This window comes from Vulpes vulpes, chromosome 13, assembly GCF_048418805.1.
Source record: "Vulpes vulpes isolate BD-2025 chromosome 13, VulVul3, whole genome shotgun sequence".
In the NCBI taxonomy this organism is placed as follows: Eukaryota; Metazoa; Chordata; class Mammalia; order Carnivora; family Canidae; genus Vulpes; species Vulpes vulpes.
This window is the reverse complement of record NC_132792.1, coordinates 99165982-99187729: the sequence shown is the minus strand read 5'-3', so window position 1 is coordinate 99187729 and position 21748 is coordinate 99165982. Positions and strand designations below refer to the sequence as shown.

General features: G+C 40.0%; 1 long non-coding RNA gene across 1 annotated transcript in view; it reads left to right on the top strand.

The window, feature by feature from the left end:
- LOC112911447 (uncharacterized) overlaps positions 1 to 21748 on the top strand; it is a 171550-nt gene that overhangs the window by 124154 nt on the left and 25648 nt on the right. Inside the window, exon 2 of the long non-coding RNA XR_011996213.1 lies at positions 15282 to 15441. This is a non-coding gene — a long non-coding RNA (uncharacterized lncRNA). The remainder of the gene's footprint in view (positions 1 to 15281; positions 15442 to 21748) is intronic.

Below are 21748 nucleotides of genomic sequence, written 5' to 3'. Positions count from 1 at the left end.
AGTTGAGCTGATTTTAGTGGAATAGGGGGGAAAAAGCCACCCCCTGCTCTGCTTTGCAAACTGCCATTCATTTCAGGAAATAACTCTCTGCCTGTTGGCTGGAGATCCAGCTGCTTGTCATGTTAGACCATGTGGTGTCTACTGCTGAGTCCAGCTGTACAGCCAAGATCAGTGCCCTAAGGACTGAGCACAAAAATGCTGTGATCCCTGGCGGTGACAGGGTCTCTGCTAACAAGCCTCTAGACATTCAAGATGAAATGTCATCACCCCAGCACAGCTATCACAGAAGGATGAAACAAAGCATCTAAAGACCTTTAATGGCATCCGAGTCTGGGAAATAAGTGAGGCATCCCAGATGTAGTTCCTCATTCTCTAGAGTTGATGTCAATTCTGTGAGCAACTGTGACCTCTCCTTTATCACCTTTATTCTCAATACTCAGAGATGAAAAGATAACTTATAATAACACATTTTCCCATGATGGAGCTTAAAACATTTTTAGATCTCACTGCTAGTTGTCTATTACGTAATAATTATTAAATGTCTATTCTGTGTAAGTCCCTCTACTAGAAGTTGAAGCAGACAAAGAAATTAGTAGTCAGAGTCTCTACCTTAATGGAGTAGCAGATAAGGATCAGTAAATTTTTATTTTAGCCAAGCCTATACTGGCCTTAAAGCAGTGACAGGTGTTTTTATAAGAGGGAAATTTGAACACAGATGCAGCAGAAAGAAAACCATGTGCAGGTGGAGGTAGAGATTGGAATGAGGCATCTATAAGCCAAAGAGTGCTAAGGATCTCCAGCAACACTAGAAACTGGGAAAGAAACCTAGGACTGACTCTTCCTTTGGCTCCAGTAGGAACTGACCCTGTTGACATCTTGATTTTGGACCTCCAGAACTTTACTACCATAAGTTCCTCTTTCTCGCCACCCAATTTGTGGTAATTTGTTACTGAAGCCCTAAGGAACTAATTCATCTTCTGTACAATTCTTGGGCTAGTTTATAAAATAGAAGGTTTCAGATTGAGTGTAGTCCAAAGAAGTTGAGTAAGATGCAGAATGCTGTAAATGGTCAATATGTAGCACTCGACTGTGATTTATTCCTTTAAAGCTCTATTAAGGTCATTCTGTTTTGTAACAAATAAGAGCCACAATCCCTTTCTGTGACCACTTCTACAAGTAGTGCCACCTGAAGAAAGTTTAAAAGCTGAGCACTGAAAAGGCCCATCTGTCAGAATATTTTTCTCTAGGTCTGTTCCTTTGTAAGAACAAGTAACACTCAAGCCCTAGCTTCTTTCTGGCTGTGGCAAAAACAAGTCATGTGTGCTATCAGTGATCTTCTGGCTTTGTCAAGGATGAAAGCACAGGCACTAGAAAACGATATTATCCTGGCTATGGATATGGCTAAATTTTCACTGGATCCAGTATTTTTTGGCACTATATAGTGTGTGACCATAAGCACTGAGTGTGCTTTAAAAACATGCCAGGACTAATACATCCCAAGGGCTATCCATCAAAATTGTTACTTTGGCCCCCCACACCTCACCATTGTCCTCACTATCCTGAGTATTACTAGAACTCCTCTTCTGCAATTTTCTTCAGATCTGGTTAATGAACCACACCAGAGAATCAGCCTCATAAATTTATAGTCACACATAATTTTGACCATTAAGAATGTCATTGTGCTTGATGGATCTTACCCATCTCATCCATCAGAATTGACTTGGAATAACTTTTGACCAATTCCCCAAATAAAATCCACCATCCATGGAGAAATATTTGCCTCCAGTGAGCACATTGAAAAGAATGATAGCTTCTAAAAATTCTTTCAAAAGAATGCTTTGCACAGTGCCTTGCAGGTGGTTGGCACCCAATAAATATTTGTGGAATTGCTTTAAATGTACTGAGTGAGTTCTGAAGATAACACCAGGGGAGTAATTCCAGAAATAGTAAAACAGGTCTATAGCTTGCTAACATGAATTGTAGGAAGGAAATATTCAATTATATATTTAAATTGTGATCCATGGTAAAAATAAGCGGTATTGCCTTATTGCCATATTGATAGCAAGCATATCTTCCTAGCCATTAGGTGATACAGTTTTATGGGCTTTCTGAATTATAAGCACAGGGTACATGTACAGCTATACTTATGATTAAATTTTGCTTTTGTTTACTTTTTCTTTTCTTGGATGATAAATAGCATAGTCAGACACGATTTCACAAAAATTTTATTTTTTTGTTTCATTTTGTTGTCTGGCACCATCTGTTCATTTTCTTGTCAAACTATAACTGTGAATCCAGCGGTTACATTTGTAAAAGCAGCGGGAAAGCAGTTAGGCTGATACAAAGACTAGCACTGGGGGAACTAATGCACAGATTCCATGAATTGTTTCTTCACGCCAAGAACTCTGTTGGATAAGGTTCAGGGAGGAAAGAATGGATTATAACTGAGGGGTTAGACAACAATTGTGACTGGCTTGTCAACAGAAAAAGTGACAAGATGTTAAAGTGTTTCAGTGATTTAGTGTGTGCTAATGTAGGTTTTCTCTTAGTAGACTTATTGCTTAACTTGACTTCTTGGCCAGTCCCTCTAACAGATGTGAAATGACAGATTGAAGCAAAGCCACTAATATGTTTTTTAAAGAGCAAACATGAGATATTAGGTTTTAAAAGTGGCTCAAGTTACAGGAATGTAAGATGATGCAGCCACTTTGGAAAACAGTGTGGGAGGTCTTCAAAAGGTTAATCATAGTTACCATATGGCCCAGCAATTCCACTCCTAGATACGTATCCAAGAAAAATGAAAGCACATCCACATAAAAACTTGTACATGAATGTTCATAGCATCATTTATAATGCCAAAAAGGGGAAGCAACCTAAATATCTATCAACTGTGAATGGATAAAAAGTGACCTATGTATACAATGGAATATTATTTGGTAGTAAAAAGTGAAGTATTGATACATGCTACAACGTGAATGCATCTTAAAAACATGCTAAAGGAAAACAATTCATAAAAGATTATAGGTGATTCCGTTTATATGGAATGTCCAAAGTCAGCAAATCTGTAGGGACAGAAAACAAATTGGGGATTGCCTGAGACTGGGGAGAGAAGGGGAGCTTGGAGAGGGACTGCTAACTTGTACAGAGCTTCTTTATGGGATGATGAAAATCTTTGAAAGTTGATCTGGTGATGGTTGCACTACTCTGTGGATATACTATAAATCATCAAATTGTACACTTTAAATGGGTAGACTGTATGATATATGAATCATATCTCAATAAGCTGTTAAACAATCATTTTGAAAGCCTCAAGCCTTGTGTTAAAAGGACTTTCTCCTTAGGTGCTATTACCTCTCACAGGTCAGAGATAAGGACTGAGATTGAACTTTCAGTATCTAAAAAAACCTCCAGTTTCTACTTCTTTCCCAGAAGGAAAACTGGGTTGAGTCGAATTTGGGGTAGAAATGTTTTAGCTACTTTGTCATCAGGTTTTTTGTTTCATTTTGCAGAGCATACCATGCTTACCATGAATCAATAGCTGTTTACATTTAATATCTTGCAAGCCAAACTAGCTCTTAGGAGACCATACTAGCTTCTGGTATTTTCATGCCCCCTCTCCCCCACCATGTCTCCAAAGTTAAGGCCATCACACTAAGGATTTCAGGAACATTCAGTCTTATATATATCCTGAAATTCTGGTCTTCCTATGGTTCCTTTAGGAGGTCAAATATGACTGCTGTTCCTACTGTTGCTAAAGTCTCAGTTATTTGGCATTTATTTGTGCCCAGAGCTTCCCTAATTTTGTGTGTATCCTCTCATTTGATGCTTACAATAGTATACTGCGCAACACCACAGAAAATGGACACAACCTCTGAGGCATCAGGTCAATGAGGCGTTTCATTATCCTAGTGTGGGGTTCAGAGCCTTTCCAAGGTGACATAACTGGTAAACAGTGAAGCAGAATGTAGCCTTTGGCCCACCGGGCTCAGAAAATGTAGTAGGTGCGACTCTGGATTGAAAGTTAATAGAGAAAGTTGGTTAGTATAGTGAAGGAGACCATGACAATATAACATGGACATCAAGCATTAGGGCTCTAGATGCAAATACTAGTTGTATCAGTTAATTTTGTGGACTCTGATCCATTAGTTATGCTCTTTGGCCTCACTTTTGTTGACTGTAAGAGCCAAATGTTAATTTTATGTTTTTGAGGTTTTAAATGAGATAATCATTCCAAAGACGTCAGTACAATGTCAGGTACACTCATCAGCTATCAACAAGTAGCAACTCTTAAGGTGTCTATGAGTTTAGGACTTTATAAGGCAATTATACTACTGATTTTGTCCACACTTTAGAAGCAACAGTCAAATGGCGGGACAATCCAATTATTCTGTTTTAGTGATAAGTTGGATCTCCCTGTCATTGGTGGATGAGTGAAGAGTCAGTCATTGATATTTTACATACCTAAATTAGCTACAAAACATCAGTGCATTGATCTCAAGTGTATGTGTATTTGTAAGTTCCCTGACCCTTGAGCACTGAGTACTGTGTTTAAGAATACATGAACTATGCTTTATGAAGCTGGAGGACTAGAGCTTATTTTGTCTATAGTTGTGAGCAGGCATGGGATGTTTAGTTATTCCAATTCCCCTGCACAAAACACTTGAATTTGAGAAAAAGAGAAAAACATGAGAAACAACCTATCAATATGTACTTAAAAATGTGTGTGTGTGTGTGTGTGTGTATATATATATATATATATCTCCAAAAAAAAAGAACCCAACAAAAACAAGTTGCAGAACAGGGTGATTTACATGATAAAATCAGAGTAAAGATGGCAGGGTCAGGGGAAAGGATGTGACTATGTCATTGTATCTTCTCACCTAATGCAAAATGATTCTGTGGATGAACAATAGCTACCCCTAGAGCAAATGAGAAGTAGGAGGATGTGAACAGCTAGAATGGGAGAAGGACTCTTCACTTTAGGCCATTTTGCACTTGTTGATTTATACTTGTGAATGTATTATTCCAAAAGTTAAACACAATTTTTAAAAATCTCTCCAATGACTTTGAGGTTAGGAAAAGTCAAGGATGCATACACACATCACTTTCTAATAAACAGTAATTGTTGGATAGAGAAAAAAGGGCATGGTGAAATCATGGTTACACTTAAGGAAAAAATGCAAATGAAGAGACAGTTGTTTTCAATCTCCATATTTATAATTATGAACTAGAGAATAAAAAAATAGAGAACACAAGGAGAAATCCCAGGTGGTGGTGGCTAGCTAAGAAGGGGGAAAGATAGCTGAGCTGACTCTGTTGCCAGGGAGAAGATCATGACCTTGAGACCAGGTAAACAGTGACATTCTCAAGGAGAGTCAAGCTCAATTATATTTGCACTAACCATTTTAAACCACAGGATTATTTTCTCATAATTAACAAAGAGCTAAGAGTTCAAAAACACTTTGCTTTAACACACCATCTATGTTGTATAATGTAAGACATAAGGTATGGTTAAATATATGCATGAGATATTTAGTAAAACGTTGAGTTAGTACAAATATATCAAGGAAATCGACTGTTTTGCTTTGAAGAAAAAATAAGGCTTATCTGAAATTGGAAAAAACATTCAAAGCCGGAAAGACTGTATCATCTCCACATGCCCTGCAGTACAGCAAACCACTTTTCTATTGTTGTATGGCTGATTTAAAGGTTGATTATTTACAAACGTAATTTAGAACAATTTCATTACTTGGATTCATCTGAAGGAGGAATAATCTGCAAATTTTAAGCTCCTTGAGGTCAAGATGATGTCTTATTTATCTTTTACTCCATTACATAATAGATCCTAAATAACAGTTTTAAGAATGAATTGAGGATGACAAACTCAGCTATGCCTGTTTGTTTTTCAAATTAATTTAGGGATAACGAACTAGGACTAGCTCTGCCTGAGTGAGCCAGGGGAGTGGAGGGGTGAGTGGGTTGATGTTATTTAGGATCCCATGAGGAACACTTTCCCCTTTTCCTTTCAGAAGGGAGATTAATCCAAGGATAATAAACCATCCAGTCTGAGACATCTTGTGTTATAGAGTGAATTAAAAAAAAAAAAAAGGAGGAGGCAGCAGAGTTTTAGATTGACTTGAGTTTCCTCCCCAGACTGTCAGATTACTTGCATGTACAGGAAGGAAAATAAGTGAATCACTGAATGGTTTGAGCACTCAGGCTCCTCTGCCTTTAGAGATTGCTTTTCAGATAAAAGAGAATATTGCACAGCAAACAAAGAATGTGAATGTAAGTCATAGCTCTGCTCCTTCCAACTGCTGTGGGCCTTGGATGATTCATTTTACTTTTAGTAAAAAAAAGCTTTAGTTTTCCCCATTGGTAAAATGGGGAGAGGGGGAGGGCAGATGTGACATGGCTGATTTTGACAACCAGACCACTAACACCCTTTGTAGATTCTAAAAAATATATTTAGGATATTACATCAGACTACTGAATACCTTCTTATTTTTAATCCCCACACTGTGATGGTTTATCCATGGATTTTTGTCAATCCATACCACATGGGTTTAACTAGATGGCTTTGCCCTATCTGGAATTTGGCAAATCATGTTGTTCTGAGTTACAGGCTGGGTATGCCTCCCCTAGGCTCCAGTCCACTTGACCCCTACCTCTGCGGTGTCAGCCTCAAACTTCCCAAACTTCTTGACAACCTTTTGCTCTCTGGTTTAGTGTTTTCTACTGAATTAACAACTCAACTTTGGTACTGCAACAGGACAATTTCTAGCTCTAAAATTTTACGATTCTTAGTGAAATGGCTCCTTGTGAAAGGAAATATTTTTTAAGTCTCTTTATTCAGAAATAAATGCACTTATCCCTAAAATTATACTGAACACAATCAAATTTTTAGTGATTCAGAGGCATCCGGGATCTTTCAGTGACTTATAGTCATTATTATGCATATCAATTTTCATTGTACGCCAGCGTGAAGGCATTTTGATTATTGGAGTTTACAGCAAATTGGCCTACATCCCTGTTATAAATGGATCCCACTGTTGTTAGCTAGCATTTTATACAGCCTTTGTATACTTAGGACTGTTCTGGGAAAAAAAAGAACTATTCTATACTGCCTGTTCTTGCCTTGAATTTTTCTACTGACTCTTCTATCAATTCCTATAGACAGTTCACCTCTTATTTTTTAATGGCTTATGTATGCTGATATAGTTTTTGCTAATTTCATCTCTACACTCAGATTTTTTCTTCATCATTTAGTTAATATTCATCTATTTTAATCTACTGATATCCATGGAGTAAGCCAAATGAATTGAGAACATGACACATAGGAGTGCACATGCATTTCTTAATCATGCAGAGAGTAAATTAAATATTGTCTCTCTAGACTTTTATACTCTGTACATTTAATAAAAAATAGATATTCTCAGTTTATTTGAAACAAACTATAAATATACACATTATGAGACAATGATGGCTCTAGATGTAAGTAGAGGAGAGTCACTTTATTGTGTTAAAAGACAATAGAAATTTTATCTTTCCCCAAACATCTCCCCTACAAATCTATCAGATGCCAGGTGTTCCCACCCTAGACCTACTTGCTTTGTTAAAGTACTTTACTCAAAACATCTCTATTTTATGCAGACTCACTCCTTAGGGAATAGGGCACATTTACATATAACCCAAATGAACACATTTTTGCAAATATTTTTTGCCAGGTTAGTTAGCTACCTCCTAAGTGAGAGGGCAGGTTAAGTCTTAAGGAAAAATAAAGAAGATGGAAGACCAGTATACCCTGAGTTGAAATTAGAGAGAAAAGACACAGGGAGCTATTTAAATTATGAAATACCGAGTAACAAAAGTTACTCGTCATAGTTTTACTCAGGCTGTAGGATAGTTGTTTGGGTTTTATGCAAGAAACAGAAACAGAAGATTGGACTGAAAAATTGGTACATGTGATGATGGGCTTGGGGATGAGGAAATGAAGCAGTGGGCTGTGCCAACAGGTCAAGGCGAGCTGGAGTCCAAGGAGAGGCTTAGAATGCAGAATGATCACAAGTAAACCAATGGAAGGGGACAGCAGAGAGATCTGGCTTGTGAAGTTTCACACCTTTCCTTGGTGGCAGGGTTCCGCGGCTGACTTGCTGGGGGCTGCCCAGCTAGGGGACTGGGGCAGGGTGCCCGGGCTTCACCTGGCAGACAGTGACAGAGACTGCCAAGGCCATGCACAGGGCTGTAGCTACCCCTGGAATGTCTGGGTGCACATCACACTGCAACCCCGGAAACATCATTCCACACGCAAACTATCTAAATTTTTCTAAGCCCCGTCCAATCACCTGGGCATCTAAGCTCCGCTTCTTGGATTAGCTTTCTTCTTTGCAAACAACGTGCCTCATTAAGATCCTTAGGGGAACTGCCGGGAGGACTTGCGAGCCTCCCCTTTTGTAGGTCTTAGCAAACACAGCTTAAAGTGGCATCTTCATACCCACACTCCAGCCGTCCTTTCTGCTGATGGAAACTTTTGTGGCAGCGTGCAAATAGCTCCGCAAGTGATTTCAGGGTGGATGTGAAATTTCTGCCGCGCTGCCACAGGGGGATTTCTCTCCGTGTCAGTCCCCACGAACATCAAGCGGTGCCTAGTGGCAGCCAGGCTGGCTCTCACTGCATCCCCGGTTTGTGCTGATGCTCTGATAGGGTTTTGGTGTCAGCATCTGGATCGCGCAAGGATAACGGGGGAGCTATCTGATCCGTCACCTTCTCCTGGGTTCCTGAAAGGGCAAGCAGCAATTTTGGTTTGGCGAGTGGAGGATGTGGAGCATTTGGTGAGAGAAAGCCCTTAGCTAAGGGAGACATTGCAGGGAGCTTATCCTGTGTCCCAGCTAGCTCACGTGGGTAAACTTTAGAGTGAGTGCACTTTGGGAGAAGGATGGCGCAGCCCAGAATAAAATCACATCCTGGGGCAGAAAGAGGAGAGACAAAACCTTATGAGAAGGATACCTAATTAAGAAGGATACATGATGGGCAGCCCCGGTGGCTCAGCGGTTTAGCGCTGCCTTCAGCCCTGGGTGTGATCCTAGAGACCTGGGATGCAGTCCCATGTGGGGCTCCCTGCATGGAGCCTGCTTCTCCCTCTGCCTGTGTCTCTGCCTCTCTGTCTCTCTGTCTCTCTGTCTCTGTCTCTGTCTCTCTCTCTCTCTCTCTCTCTATATATATATATAATGAATAAATAAATAAATAAATCTTTAAAAAAAGATACATGAAAAAGATTCAGAATACATACTTCAATATAAAGTACAACCTTAGGGGCAATTTAAGTGCGACCGTGTTGCCTCCAGAATACATTTCAAGTTAGTGGTGGGTTGCACTGATTTTTACAAATAGTTTTAGTTCTCAAGAAAGTGGTAGCCAAAATGAATTTGGAAAGCCAGAGTGGGATATTTGCCACCACTGGATATTTGCTAAACCCATTTCTTGCTTTCTTTCCTGAGCTCTATGTACCTTAGTTGCATTTCTCTGGTTCCCACATGTTGCCATGTGACTGACTTGTAGTAAATGAAATAGAAACATAGTTAACAGGTGCCACCCTACCAGGCAAGCGCCCAGCTACCTCCATCAAGAGATGCTCAATGCTTTTGCTTCTTCTGGTTGGCTGGAAAAGGGGTCATTTTCCATCGTTTCTCCAGCCTTGGAAGCCACAATTTGAAAGGTGACGCCCATCTCTGGGGATCATCACCTGGAATAGAGGTGCCCACTAATTAGGAATCCCCAGTTTGGGCTTTGTGTAAACAAGAAATGAGTTTTTACTGGGTTTGAACATTTATGCATTTTGGTTTGTTCCAGCAGTTTAACAAATCCAGCCTTAACTAATGCAAATAATCCTCAAAAATTTTCATGTGGAAAGTCACTCATTTTTCTTCCAGTTTTGGCTCTATCAGAGCTAACCATAGACACTATATCTTGGATAACATACAGCTACACCATCATGGTGCCAAATAAGATTTGACCAAATAAGAAGACACTAAGAACATATCAATGAAATATTTTTCTTTGCTGACATATGCAAACTGACTTGAGTTTTTAATGAATTGCATCTAAGGCTATGAATCTCTAGGCTACAGTGATGTGAACATTTGGTAACCATCAATATAATGCCAGTAAGTTTTTTTAGGACTCTGCATCTCTCAGGGGAATGTACCTTATTCCTTAACATGGAGCCCCATAAGAATGAGGGAAAAAATTGCTTTTGAAATAGTTCTATTAATCCAGACTTGTTCTTAACATATTGTAGAGGGAAGCTCCTTCTGGTGTCCAGCTGCTCTGGCTTCTGCCAGCTTGCAATCTTAGCCACTCAGGTGATACATATAGGGCGGACAGTGCTTCCCTTGGAAATCTGTGCTAGGAGGCAAGTGACTGTATTGGAACACTTCATAGAGACAATGGAGAATCATCTCTACAGTGGCCATATATACTTTGGTACATTGGAAAAAACAAGAAATGGGCTTGGCAAGCAAGGGACCATGGAAACAATGTTTGAAATGATGGCTGGAACAAGGAAATCCTGAGAAGAGCCAGTGGCCACCTCAGAAACTCAAAGTAAGCGAAGAAGTGAAGAACTGAGGAAAAGGATTTTCCATGAAGGTTCTTGTCTAGCTTTAGACAAGAGCACAGACTGTTAGGCCCGTGATGAAACATCCAAGATTTGGGGCCCAGGAAGTAAACTTCCGGCGGGGAGGCGGGGGGGGGGGGGGAGGTGTGGCTGTGGTGTCATGCTCCTTGACTCATAAGCAAGTGGCTTTCTCTCATCTTCATAGTCAAGGAGATCTCATAGAGTTAGGACCATTCTCCCTTTCAGTGCTTTGTCTGTAGTCTGGCTTCAAATATCTTGGCTCCTCAAAGTACCATTAAAGCATGGCAATGTTCCATATATTAAAAAAAAAAAAGCCGATACCAATTCAAAGGAAGAACACATAAAAATTAAGAATGGAAACAAGCATCTCCATACATTCCTGATGCCATAAAAAATGCAGAGTACCTGCAGACTCAAATGTACTGGGCTTTTCTGGTTTTGTGCCCTGAGATAATTGGCCCAAGGGCTGTTCCCTTGGAAGATGTGTTCACCTTTTGAGCCTTTCAGGCCCCACAGGATACTACCCACTGATCTATGGCTTTCACAGGCAGGTGAAGAGAAAGGGCCCACTTAAACATGCTTATGGAAAGCCCTTTCTCATTTGTAGAGCCTTCTTTATTCTAAGTGTAAATTGCAAGACTGTTTACTAATTTTCAGGAGTTCCTATGCATTGAGTCACTTAAAAATGATTAACTTCCTAACTTTTTTTAAAAAAATCAGATCCTATGTTCCAGGAAAAAAATATATCTCAGTTATGAAATGTTGGCTAAAGTTTCCATTGTAGACCAGGATGTGATCATTTTTTTTCACAAATATTTCTTTGATATATATAAAAACATATAATTTCTATTTGATGGATATTATATGTATTGAGCTTATCAACTAAATAATTCTATTCCTTTATGTCAATGACTTACTTTGTTTTCTATTTCTTTATTGAAACTTTAAGTTCCTATTTGCTAAGATTCAGCAATGCATTATGTGCTTCCACTAAAACAAAAATATTTTGGTTCTCTTATTAGATTGGGGGTCACATCCTTACCTATTTATTTCCTCTGTCTATTTTCTATCACTGGGACCTTGGGGCATGGGCTTCCACATTATCATGTTTGTTGACACTCCACCCCACTCAAGCGTCCCCTACTGCCAAGGCCACCCCTACCCAGGCTCAGGATTTAGGGGAAGAAACACTTTGTAAAAAGATTTTATTTATTTATTTATTTGGGGGTGGGCAGAAGGAGGAGAGAGAAGATCTCAAGCAGAGTCTGCACTGAGCACAGAGCCCCATATGGGCTCTATCTCAGGACATTGAGATTGTGACCTGAGCTGAAATCAAGAGTTGGATGCTTAACCCACTGAGACACCTCCTCCCTGAAAATCATTCGGGTTGGTGTTGCTCTCTCTTTCATCCGGCCAATCTCTCTCCAAAATACTCATTTTGATCCACCACCATCCTGAGCTTACTTCTGGCCCCAAATGAGAGGGTTCTGGCTCAGTTCTCTCCACTTAGACTTTAGAGGAGCTGAAGGCCCCACTTATAAACTCTAGGTCTCTCTCAGAGATACATATTCAGAAGTTATCCTGATGATGGAGGGCAGAGGGTCACATTTATTCTGACTTTCCTCAGTTCCACTTTCTGCCTTAGTGCTGCACCCTTCCTTTGGAAAGACTCTACCATTTGATAACCTTACCATCTACAGCACTGAATTATGCCCTGTTATTAGCAGGATGGTTATCCTGGATGAGGAATGTATCATTTCACTCTTTTTGTCTTCAGGCTCCTACCCTGCCATCGTTCAGAGTATCTTTTACAGACAGTTCTTTAAGTCATAAAGGCAAATATCTCACCTTAATGGAACTTACTAAGAAAAAACTTTATAGTGATGACTGTGGCTTTTCAGGGTCTTCTGAATATGTAGTCCATTGGTAAGCTTACATTTCTCTTTGTTCTAATAAAGAAAACAGCGATTCTCTGGGCAGAGGGATAGTGAAATTGTTCTCAGCTTTATGTGTGTGTGTGTGTGTGTGTGTGTGTGTGTGTGTACGAGCATGCATGTGTGTGTGTATGTGTGTATGCTTAAAACAGTACAGAACCTCTTTGCTTATGTCATGCAGGGATGAAAAATTCTTTTCCTGATCATAATATTACTCCAGAATGTCATTTGATAATACAGAAAGTTCATAAGCCATTAGGATAATGATTCCTAACATTACTTGTCAGTAAAATATGGAAATCATTTCTTGTTACCCATTTGTACTAATTTTATCTTACATTTATTTAGTCAGCAGCAAAGACATTCAGAGGTGATTGTTTCTCACTGATTAATTCCCAGATCTAACAGTTAGATCACCAGATGATATACAGTAATATTTTCCTAACAGTGCACTTTTGCAGAAATAAAGATTTACCTTAGCTGATTCATCGAGGTGGTCTCATAAATGTGAGAGAAATGGCCCCACATTTTGCCACTGGCCTGTTCATGCCTATCCTTGGAAACTGAGAGACATGGCCAGAGTGTCCTAAGGAAGCTTCGGTGAGTGTCCCTTATAACTTACTCACTCACTCACTTCCCATGGTGCTCTTCTCCTGACCCTGCCTCTGGTCCCTTTCACTATTCACTCTGGGCTCAGAATTTAGCTATGACTCCAGATGCCCCCACAGTAGTATCTGAATCACTGCCCAGTGTCTTAGGTTGCAGATCCCCCATCATCCTTTCTCCCGAGTATCTAGTCAATTAGGTCAGTCCCTCTGCCTCATTTACTCACAGTTCTTCTAGCCAGATATTGTAAACTAATTTGAGTTGATAGATGGTGGTTTCTGCAAAGTGTCACCCTTCTCAATAGTATTTGCATTTTGATGAGCTTCAGCAGAGCAAATCCTGGGATTATGGTAAGCATTAGTGACTGGTGCAAATGTTTGTGTGTGGAGAAGCAGACAATGAAGGGAAGGAGACGGGAATTTAGAGTGTCTTTTACAAATCTCTCAATCTCTACATTTATTTCCTTCTTGAAAAGCTTAGACTTTCCCATTGGTGGTGTTTTCAGGCACTAAAAATCTCATCATCTTAATGGGGTGTTTTTTTTCCTTTGGTGATGATAACAGTAATAATAATTGCACCATAATGATTTTTAACGTTACACAGTTCTTAAGCATCATTATCTCATTTTATTTACTTTGTCCATATAGCAACAGCAAAAGATGAAAATCTACCCCAGTGCTGATAGTTGAAAGGTTTTTGAGATGGGAGCCCATGAATAAGAATGCAACCCTATTCACTCACAAATATAAAGAAACTTTTTTTTTATCTTGATAGAGGAAAAAAAGCAATATTAAAAACTGGCGCACTGCAGGGACTCTCATCTACTTTATAAAAGCTATAACTTCCTACTCAAGGCTGACCTCTACATAGCCACACTTAGCCATGCAAAGAAGGCACTTTCCCTTTTCCCAGGAGAAAAGGTGTAGTTTTAAAAATAGAGAGATGATAGACAATGGGAGAAAAATCACACAGTCATCCTTTTCTGTCTTCTCTTTTTCTCTAACAGTATAAATGTCGGAAAAAGAAAAAAAAAGAACCCAAACTTTTACAAGGAAGAATTCACAATTCTCAGGCAAACATCTCCAGTAAGACAGACACTCTGTCTCATTGTAAGCAAGAGTGGCACCCTTAGGAGATAAGAATTGGATAGGATTATGCAGAAGATGGAAGACCAGGAGAGGAGCATTTAAACATATTAGGTAATCCTAAACCCATGTCATTAGGATCAAGATCAGGCTCTGTTTCTTAAGCAGAGAAAGGACCTGCTTTGGTGGATCCCAAGTGGCAAGCCACAGTGCTGTGACATTGATCCCATACATAACACTTTAGATGCCTTTCCCAGAAGACAGGCAGACAACCTATCTGTAAGTAGATAAGGGGATATTTAGCATGTTTTTTTCCTAACTCTTACAAGGGACAAAGCTAAGTATTTACTTACCTTAATGCTCGGCTGGAGTAAATATGCTTAATACATAATTATAACACTAAACTGTCAATTAAACATGACAAAGATTTCTCGGTTGGAATTGTGTTGGAACACAAGGTAATCCCAACTGTCACTGAGCAACCGTGTGAAACTTGCCTTCCAAACAAGGTTTTCCCTCCAATGTCTCTCATGTGTTACAGTGAAATTCCAAGGGGCTTTATCAGTTAATTGGAAGGCAAATACTGACAGTAGCTTTGTGCACAATACTTAAAATTTAACTGTAATAACACCAAAGCAAAAAAAAAAATGTTTGTTGAAATTGAGTTCATAGTGAAATGTGACCATGACTCATTCCTGATGGACCATAAGGAAAAATGTCACATGGAGGAAAACAGAATAACTGAAATTGTCCCCTAGAGGCTTCCCGGTAAAAGTCCATTGACCCCTGAGATGGCTCGACCTTGGTAGGAAAATGATATTTTGAAGTAAATAGCTGTTGACCTCTCTGAATTCTCTTCTGTGAAAGTCTGCCCGTTAGCTCTGCTCTTAGTGTCCAGGGATTTGTTTTGTATTAAAGCATTGATGGGATTGGCTAAAATGAAGGATAAATACAGAGATGTTTGAACATTGCCTGTCTATTCTTGATATTCATGGAATAATCTTTTTTTTCTCCTATCAGGGAAGGATGTCGAGAGAATTAATGACCTATATTTTGGAGTCTCTCAGAGCTGTGTAAACAAAAAGAAGTGGCAATAATTGAAGAGGGCAGAAGGAAATGGATTCTGGTACAGAAATCAACGAACCAAAGACTTCAGCTGGAGCCCAAATCCACACACACGGTAATGAGAACAGCAGCAATTTCTCTCTGCAGCCCTGGTTCACACACTGTAAACCCAATAAGCAAGAGGAGCCAAAGCTTCAAGACCCATAGCAAAAGTGCAGACAACAGCAGTTTTGTGCATTGGGAAAGGCACTTTCATTTGAGTCAAAATGTCTGGCCCACAGCCCCTCATAACTAACACTAGTCTGAGGAATGCGTAGCAGCTGGACTGGGCTGGGCCCTCAGTATTTGAGAATCCCCAGGGTCAGTGAAGCATCTTTCAGACACTGCATTCATTATTAGTCCTGGTAGGAAGATAGGAGACATAAGATATATATTTTCCATTCCATGGATAAAAAACCAACAAAACAAGAAACAGGTCTTGAGAAAATAAGTAGGCTTTCCTAGGTGAGGCAGAAACAATGGTATAGAGTTAAGGCCCAACTATAAAAACAGTTTTCGTTGATTGTGGCAAAATGATGGAACATGATGAAGCTGACTAATGTGTACTTAAGGCTAACTACTTTGACATTAAAAATCAAACCACCCAGGCAAAACAAGGAAGGACCACTAAATGGTCACTGAAGGCCCTGGCCATTCTGTATCTTAAAAATAATTTTATATTCAAAATATTAATGTACCAATTTGCCATTCATGTGAAATATTAGGCAGCAAAAGTGAGTAAGTGCTAAAGTGGCCAGATTGTAAGAACTGGTTTCTGATGGCAACTTGTCTCCTTTTTCAACATGGGTAGGAGGCCCATTTGTGCCAACCAGCCTCTGCCTCTAACTTCAGGCAAAAGTGATGCATTCCTCCCTGAATTCTTAGGCACTTACATTCTTTGGATAGAAGTGTTTTTGTTTTTGTTTTAAATACTGCCTATAGTATGATTTTGGTTTTGTATTTTATTTTTTGGTTGAACAATAGGTTTCTTAAAGGTAATCCTTGGCTCATATTCATGCTGGAGTCCGTATCCTACCACTTAAAGGCCTTGCATGTTGTTAGGACTCAATAAATGTGTGTTGAGAGAATGAATGAATATGTATCTAAAGAATATTCTCCCAAAATTTATACAATGAAATTCCTATCAAATGACAAAGAAATCACAATATAATTACAAAGAAAATGCAAAACCAGTTGATAGGCCTTCCAGTGTTCTCACATGGCATTCAGAATAGATTGTAGAAAAAAATATGTACCTAGTACTGTGTGTTTTAATTTTATTTTTTAGTTTAAAGGCAAATAAAAGTCTATTTACACAAGTAGCTCATTCCAGATTCTGTTACTGGAAGGTTCTAGTGGGCATCATGAGAAAGAATTCAAGGACAGAAGTACAGTGAGTCACACAGCCTGGTTTTATTAAAGTGGGAATATGCTCTCAAGGTGGGAGAATGGGCAGGCCAGGGAAAGCAACTGCATCAGGGATTAGGAGGTAGGGGTTGTTAGGTTTGTTTTTCTTCTATGCTTGTATGAGTTTGGGGACATAGCTAAGGTAGTCTTTGGCTGAGGTTGCCTCCAGTCATCTGAGGGTCTTCTACAGAACAGGAAGGGGAGATTTTTAGCCCTGTATAGTCCTTACCAGAATTGTCATGGCAGCCATCCCTTGCAAGGGAGGTCAAAGCCACAATGCAAATGAGCTTTCTGGGGCTGAGCCAGGTCATTTTCTACCCCATCAGAGTTATAATTGCAGCTCTGGTGTAACCACAGGGCAGGATGCACCTGTACCCGTGTCACTTCCCAAATGTCCTCCCTGCCTGCCCAACAGTTCCATAATCATACTGAGCCCTATAGCTGCCAGGTAAAATATAGGATGTCCAGTTCAATTTAAATTTGAGAGAAACAATATATAATTTCTTAATATAATTTTTTAGTCAAAGAGGGATCCCTGGGTGGCGCAGCGGTTTGGCGCCTGCCTTTGGCCCAGGGCGCGATCCTGGAGACCCGGGATCGAATCCCACGTCGGGCTCCCGGTGCATGGAGCCTGCTTCTCCCTCTGCCTGTGTCTCTGCCTCTCTCTCTGTCTGTGTGACTATCATAAGTAAATAAAAAAAATTAATAAAAAAAATTTTTAGTTAAAGAATGCCCCAAATATTGCACAGGCAACACAGATTAAAAGCATTCATACTAAAAATTATGTATTATTTATCTGAAATCTAAGCTTATCTATAATAGAAAATAGTTCATCGTTTTTCCAAAATTCAGATTCAACTGTCTATTCTGTATTTCTGTTTGCTTAATCTGGCAACCCTAGTAGTGAGTAAAATCAAAGAGGAACCAAAGATTTTGCCTATGTCACAGGTCCAGCAATGTGAAACTCCTTGCTTGCTAACATCTGATCAGACATTTAAGTTTGCTTAATGTATGATTTTCCTGAGGAAGGCTACATGAGATTCACATTTCTGAGTGTGGTCCTTCTTCCAGGCTGTACCAATGTGGTCAGATCTTGAAGCAGAAGTGAGTTTGCCATGGCTTTCGTAGAACTCTTGAGAAGAATGGTGAAGCTAGCTCTAAGATGACCATGCCATTTTAACTCATTGCCATTTTCTTTCCATAGATCTTTATAGGAAGTTATTTTAAATGGATAAGATGAGGGATGCCTGGGTGGCTCAGTGGTTGAGCATCTGCCTTCAGCTCAGGACATGGTCCAGGAGTCCTGGGATCCAGGAGTCCCTCATGGGGCTCCCGCAGGGAGCCTGCTTCTCCCTCTACTTATGTCTCTGCCTCTCTCTCTGTATCTCTAATGAATAAATTAATACAGTCTCAAAAAATAAAAATAAATAAATGGATCAGATGAGAAGGAACCAGACATTTCAACTGAATAAGATTTCTTTTTTTTTTTTTTTAGTCTAAGTGAAGTCCTCAGTTTTTCATAACCTGGGAGCAATAGGCAGACCTTTTCTCAGCCTTTCAGAAGGGACAGGTTTGGGAGGCCATCTCTGTAGGAAGGAGAAGAGAGTGATCAAGCAAAAACCCTGGCAGCAAAGAGAGAAGACGCTACAGGAGTGGAGCTTACCACCAGCAAGCCTTATCCAGGGTATCTCTGGGCTTGGTAGCTGTGTGACTTTTAGCAAACACCTCAGTTCTCTTAGCTTCAGTTTTGTCACTTGTAAAATGATAAAAATAGCTTTATCCTTCAGGATATCTGCAGATATTAAATAAGCTTGTCTTTTTCCTGGCATATGGTAAGCACTCTGTAGATGGTGTGGATGATTATTTCTGTAGTTGTTTATTTTGCTGGTTTGTGTTTGTTTTGTTACCTGTGTCTGGATGGACAAATATCTCCTGGCGATGATGGTCAGCTTCCATTTCTCCAGGTTGAAGTGAATTATGCATACATTGGCTTCAGTGAATTTCAGTGATTAAGTGCCTTTTACTTCATCATTTTGGAATATCACAACACCCAGTTTTTATCTGCAGCCTGACTCCAAAAGTGAAAGCACACATGTCATCAAACAGTCCCAGTCGTGGTCCCTGGGGTTGGAGGAGGAAATAAGGGAAAAGCCAAAACAGAGATTACAAATTCAAACAAACAAAAAAAGGTGTGTGTGTGGAGGGGGAGAATGCTTCCAATTTTAGAGAAAAGATCATTTGATTTCTAGAAGTTACAGGCATCAAAAGATAACCATTTGTACGACAAAGTCGAACATTCCCTTCCTTCTCTCACTTGTCAAGAGTGCTGTGAAGTCTAGTTGAAAACGGATGCTCACTCGCTCATCTCTTCCTTAGAGAAGATGAATAGCAAATCTGCATTCGTGCAGACGAGGACACTGTGGGCCACTCCACAGTACGTTTCTAGGCTATCTTTCAAATTTTTGCCAATAGACTCTTGAGTAAACAGTGCAGGTGGAGAAGTTTCATCCTTTACTCTTTTTTACATTTTTTTTTCATTCTTATTCCCTTCTGCTCCTTCTTCCTTTCTTTTTCTTTCTGGTTCATAATAGATGCACCTTCTAATCACTGCCTTTTCAGATCATCAAAATGACTCCCTTGGCCTCTGGTAGAGGATTCATTTGAGCAAAGCACTAAGGATTCTTTGTTTGCTAGATTCCTTTGCTCATTAGGGTTCAATGGAGCCTTTGCCAACAGACAATAGGCTTGATCTGTGGCCTTTCTGCTTGGCTTAACTGCTCCTAAAATACTAACACTGAAAGGCACTGGATAAGATTCCTATTACCAAAACCCAAATCAGTGACAAAAGAATCAGCAATAAGGGTTGCACAAACCAGGGAGATTTTCTGCCATGAAGCTATTGATTGTCCTCCTCTACGTAATCTTTCTAGAGACAAACAGATGGCCCTGCCTACCCACTGCACTGCCTACTTATATTATTGTGAACCAAAAGATGGTCTGGATGTTGTCTCCCTGAGAGTGATGATCTTAAAGCCTGCTCTCTCCTTACTGTCTCTAATGATCCTCTAACAGCGGCGTTGCTTTCATTACGCTCCTTTTGTTCTGCCACTGAGAAATGAATTTAAACAACAGTTATTCAAGAGCCTTGGCATTTATCGATTGGATAAACACCAGCCTGAGATTTGGTTGTGTTTCTTCTAAGTCGGCCAGCTCCCATTTTCCACTTAGCAGCCAGGCCAGTATGCCTCCCAACTCCTGGAGGGTGATTTTACAGTTCTGGTCCTGCTTTGTAAAGGCAGGCAGGGAAGGGGCTGCAGAAACTTGCCTGGCATAATCCTAAATCTCCCTGTGGCACAGTTCTGAAGGCATCTCTGGACCCCTATGGGGTCTGTGTAGGGATACATGAGACAATGAAATTAAGAAGACTCTGCTTTTCAGGGGATTGTGGGCAGGTCCACTCAAATAGTGAACCAACACAATTAAGATCCATTGGAATTTATGGTTGAACAATACAAGAACTATGACATTTCATAGGTCAAGTGTAACAAATGTTGGCATTTAATGGGATTTTTGATTAGGTTTGTGTCTACCGTTTTAAAGGAATCCGTCAATTCGGATGAAAGAGATTGTGCGTTTTTACCACATAGAGGTAAAAGCACCAGCTGAAACTGCTCTAGAATGGTAGTTCTCAACATTCACTGCAGATGAGAGATGTCTGAGATTTTATAAAATTCCCAATGACCAATCTGGGGGCCTCATCTCTTGAAATTCCTATTTAATTAGTTTTTGGTAGGTCCTCAGCATTGATGTGTTTTTTAAAGTTCCTCAGATGATCTACTATACATCTACTGTGATCTTCTTATGCAGAATTGCTGGAGCTTCGCTGCACGTTAGGATCACCAGTAGAACTTTCTAAACAGATCTGCCTCTGGTTCCACTCAGACCAAATCAAACCAAATCCCTGAGGCATGAATCTAGTCATCTAACTTTTTAAAAAAGCCTCAGGTAGCTGTGAGCCTGAGCTGTGCCTGCGGTGAGAGCTGGGGCCACCGTGGTAGGTGAAGGGGACCAGAATAAGCCACCTTAAAATATGATACTTTGGCATGAGGATTATTTTGACCTGAAGGCAAATGAAAATCAACAAATGTAGGAAGAGTTCTCTACCCTTATCTGCTTAAAAGCAGGACACAAAACTCCCTTTGAGGAAGATACTCCATACCCTCACCCATACCAGAAGGGAAAGAGAGACTCTTAGCATAGAAGCCAATAGCCAGCTGAGTTTGCATTAAGAGACCTTACTGGAACACCCTTCTCTTTGTTAGCTCCCTACTATTTCCTGGTCATTTCTCCACAGTTTATCATCCCTTAAAGTCCAAACTCCCTTTCCTTTGTTAACAGGATCCTTATGCCCCCCAAGTTCAACTGCTTCTTTGAGTTTCAACTTTTTTCTGTGAACTCCTGTGCACCAAAGTACTGATAAAAATCATGTGCCTGATCTCTTTGTTCGTTTAATTTGCAAGCCCTTGGAAACTTCTATTAAGAGGCTAGAGGAAGATTGTTCTTCCCCAACATAAGGATGTGATGCAAAGATAGGTTCTGGTTTAATGTTAGGAACAAAGTTCTCATAACTGAAAACCAACTTTTATGGACTTAATTCTAAACCCTCTCCCCACATTTATAAGCTGAAGCCCTAATTCCTGACATGATGGTAATTAGAGATGGAGCCTTTGGGAACTAATTAAGTTTAGATGAGGTGATAAAAATAAGGCCCTTATCACAGGATCAGGGTTCTTATAAGAAGAGACCAGAGAGATTGCTCCCATGCATGCCATCTCTTTGTCCCTGTCCCCTTCCCCTAATCATGTGAGGATACAGAAAAAAGCCATCTGCAAGGCAGGAAGAGAGTTCTCACCAGAACCCCACCATGCTGGCACCGTGATCTCAGATTTCCCAGCCCCTAGAACTGTGAGAAATGA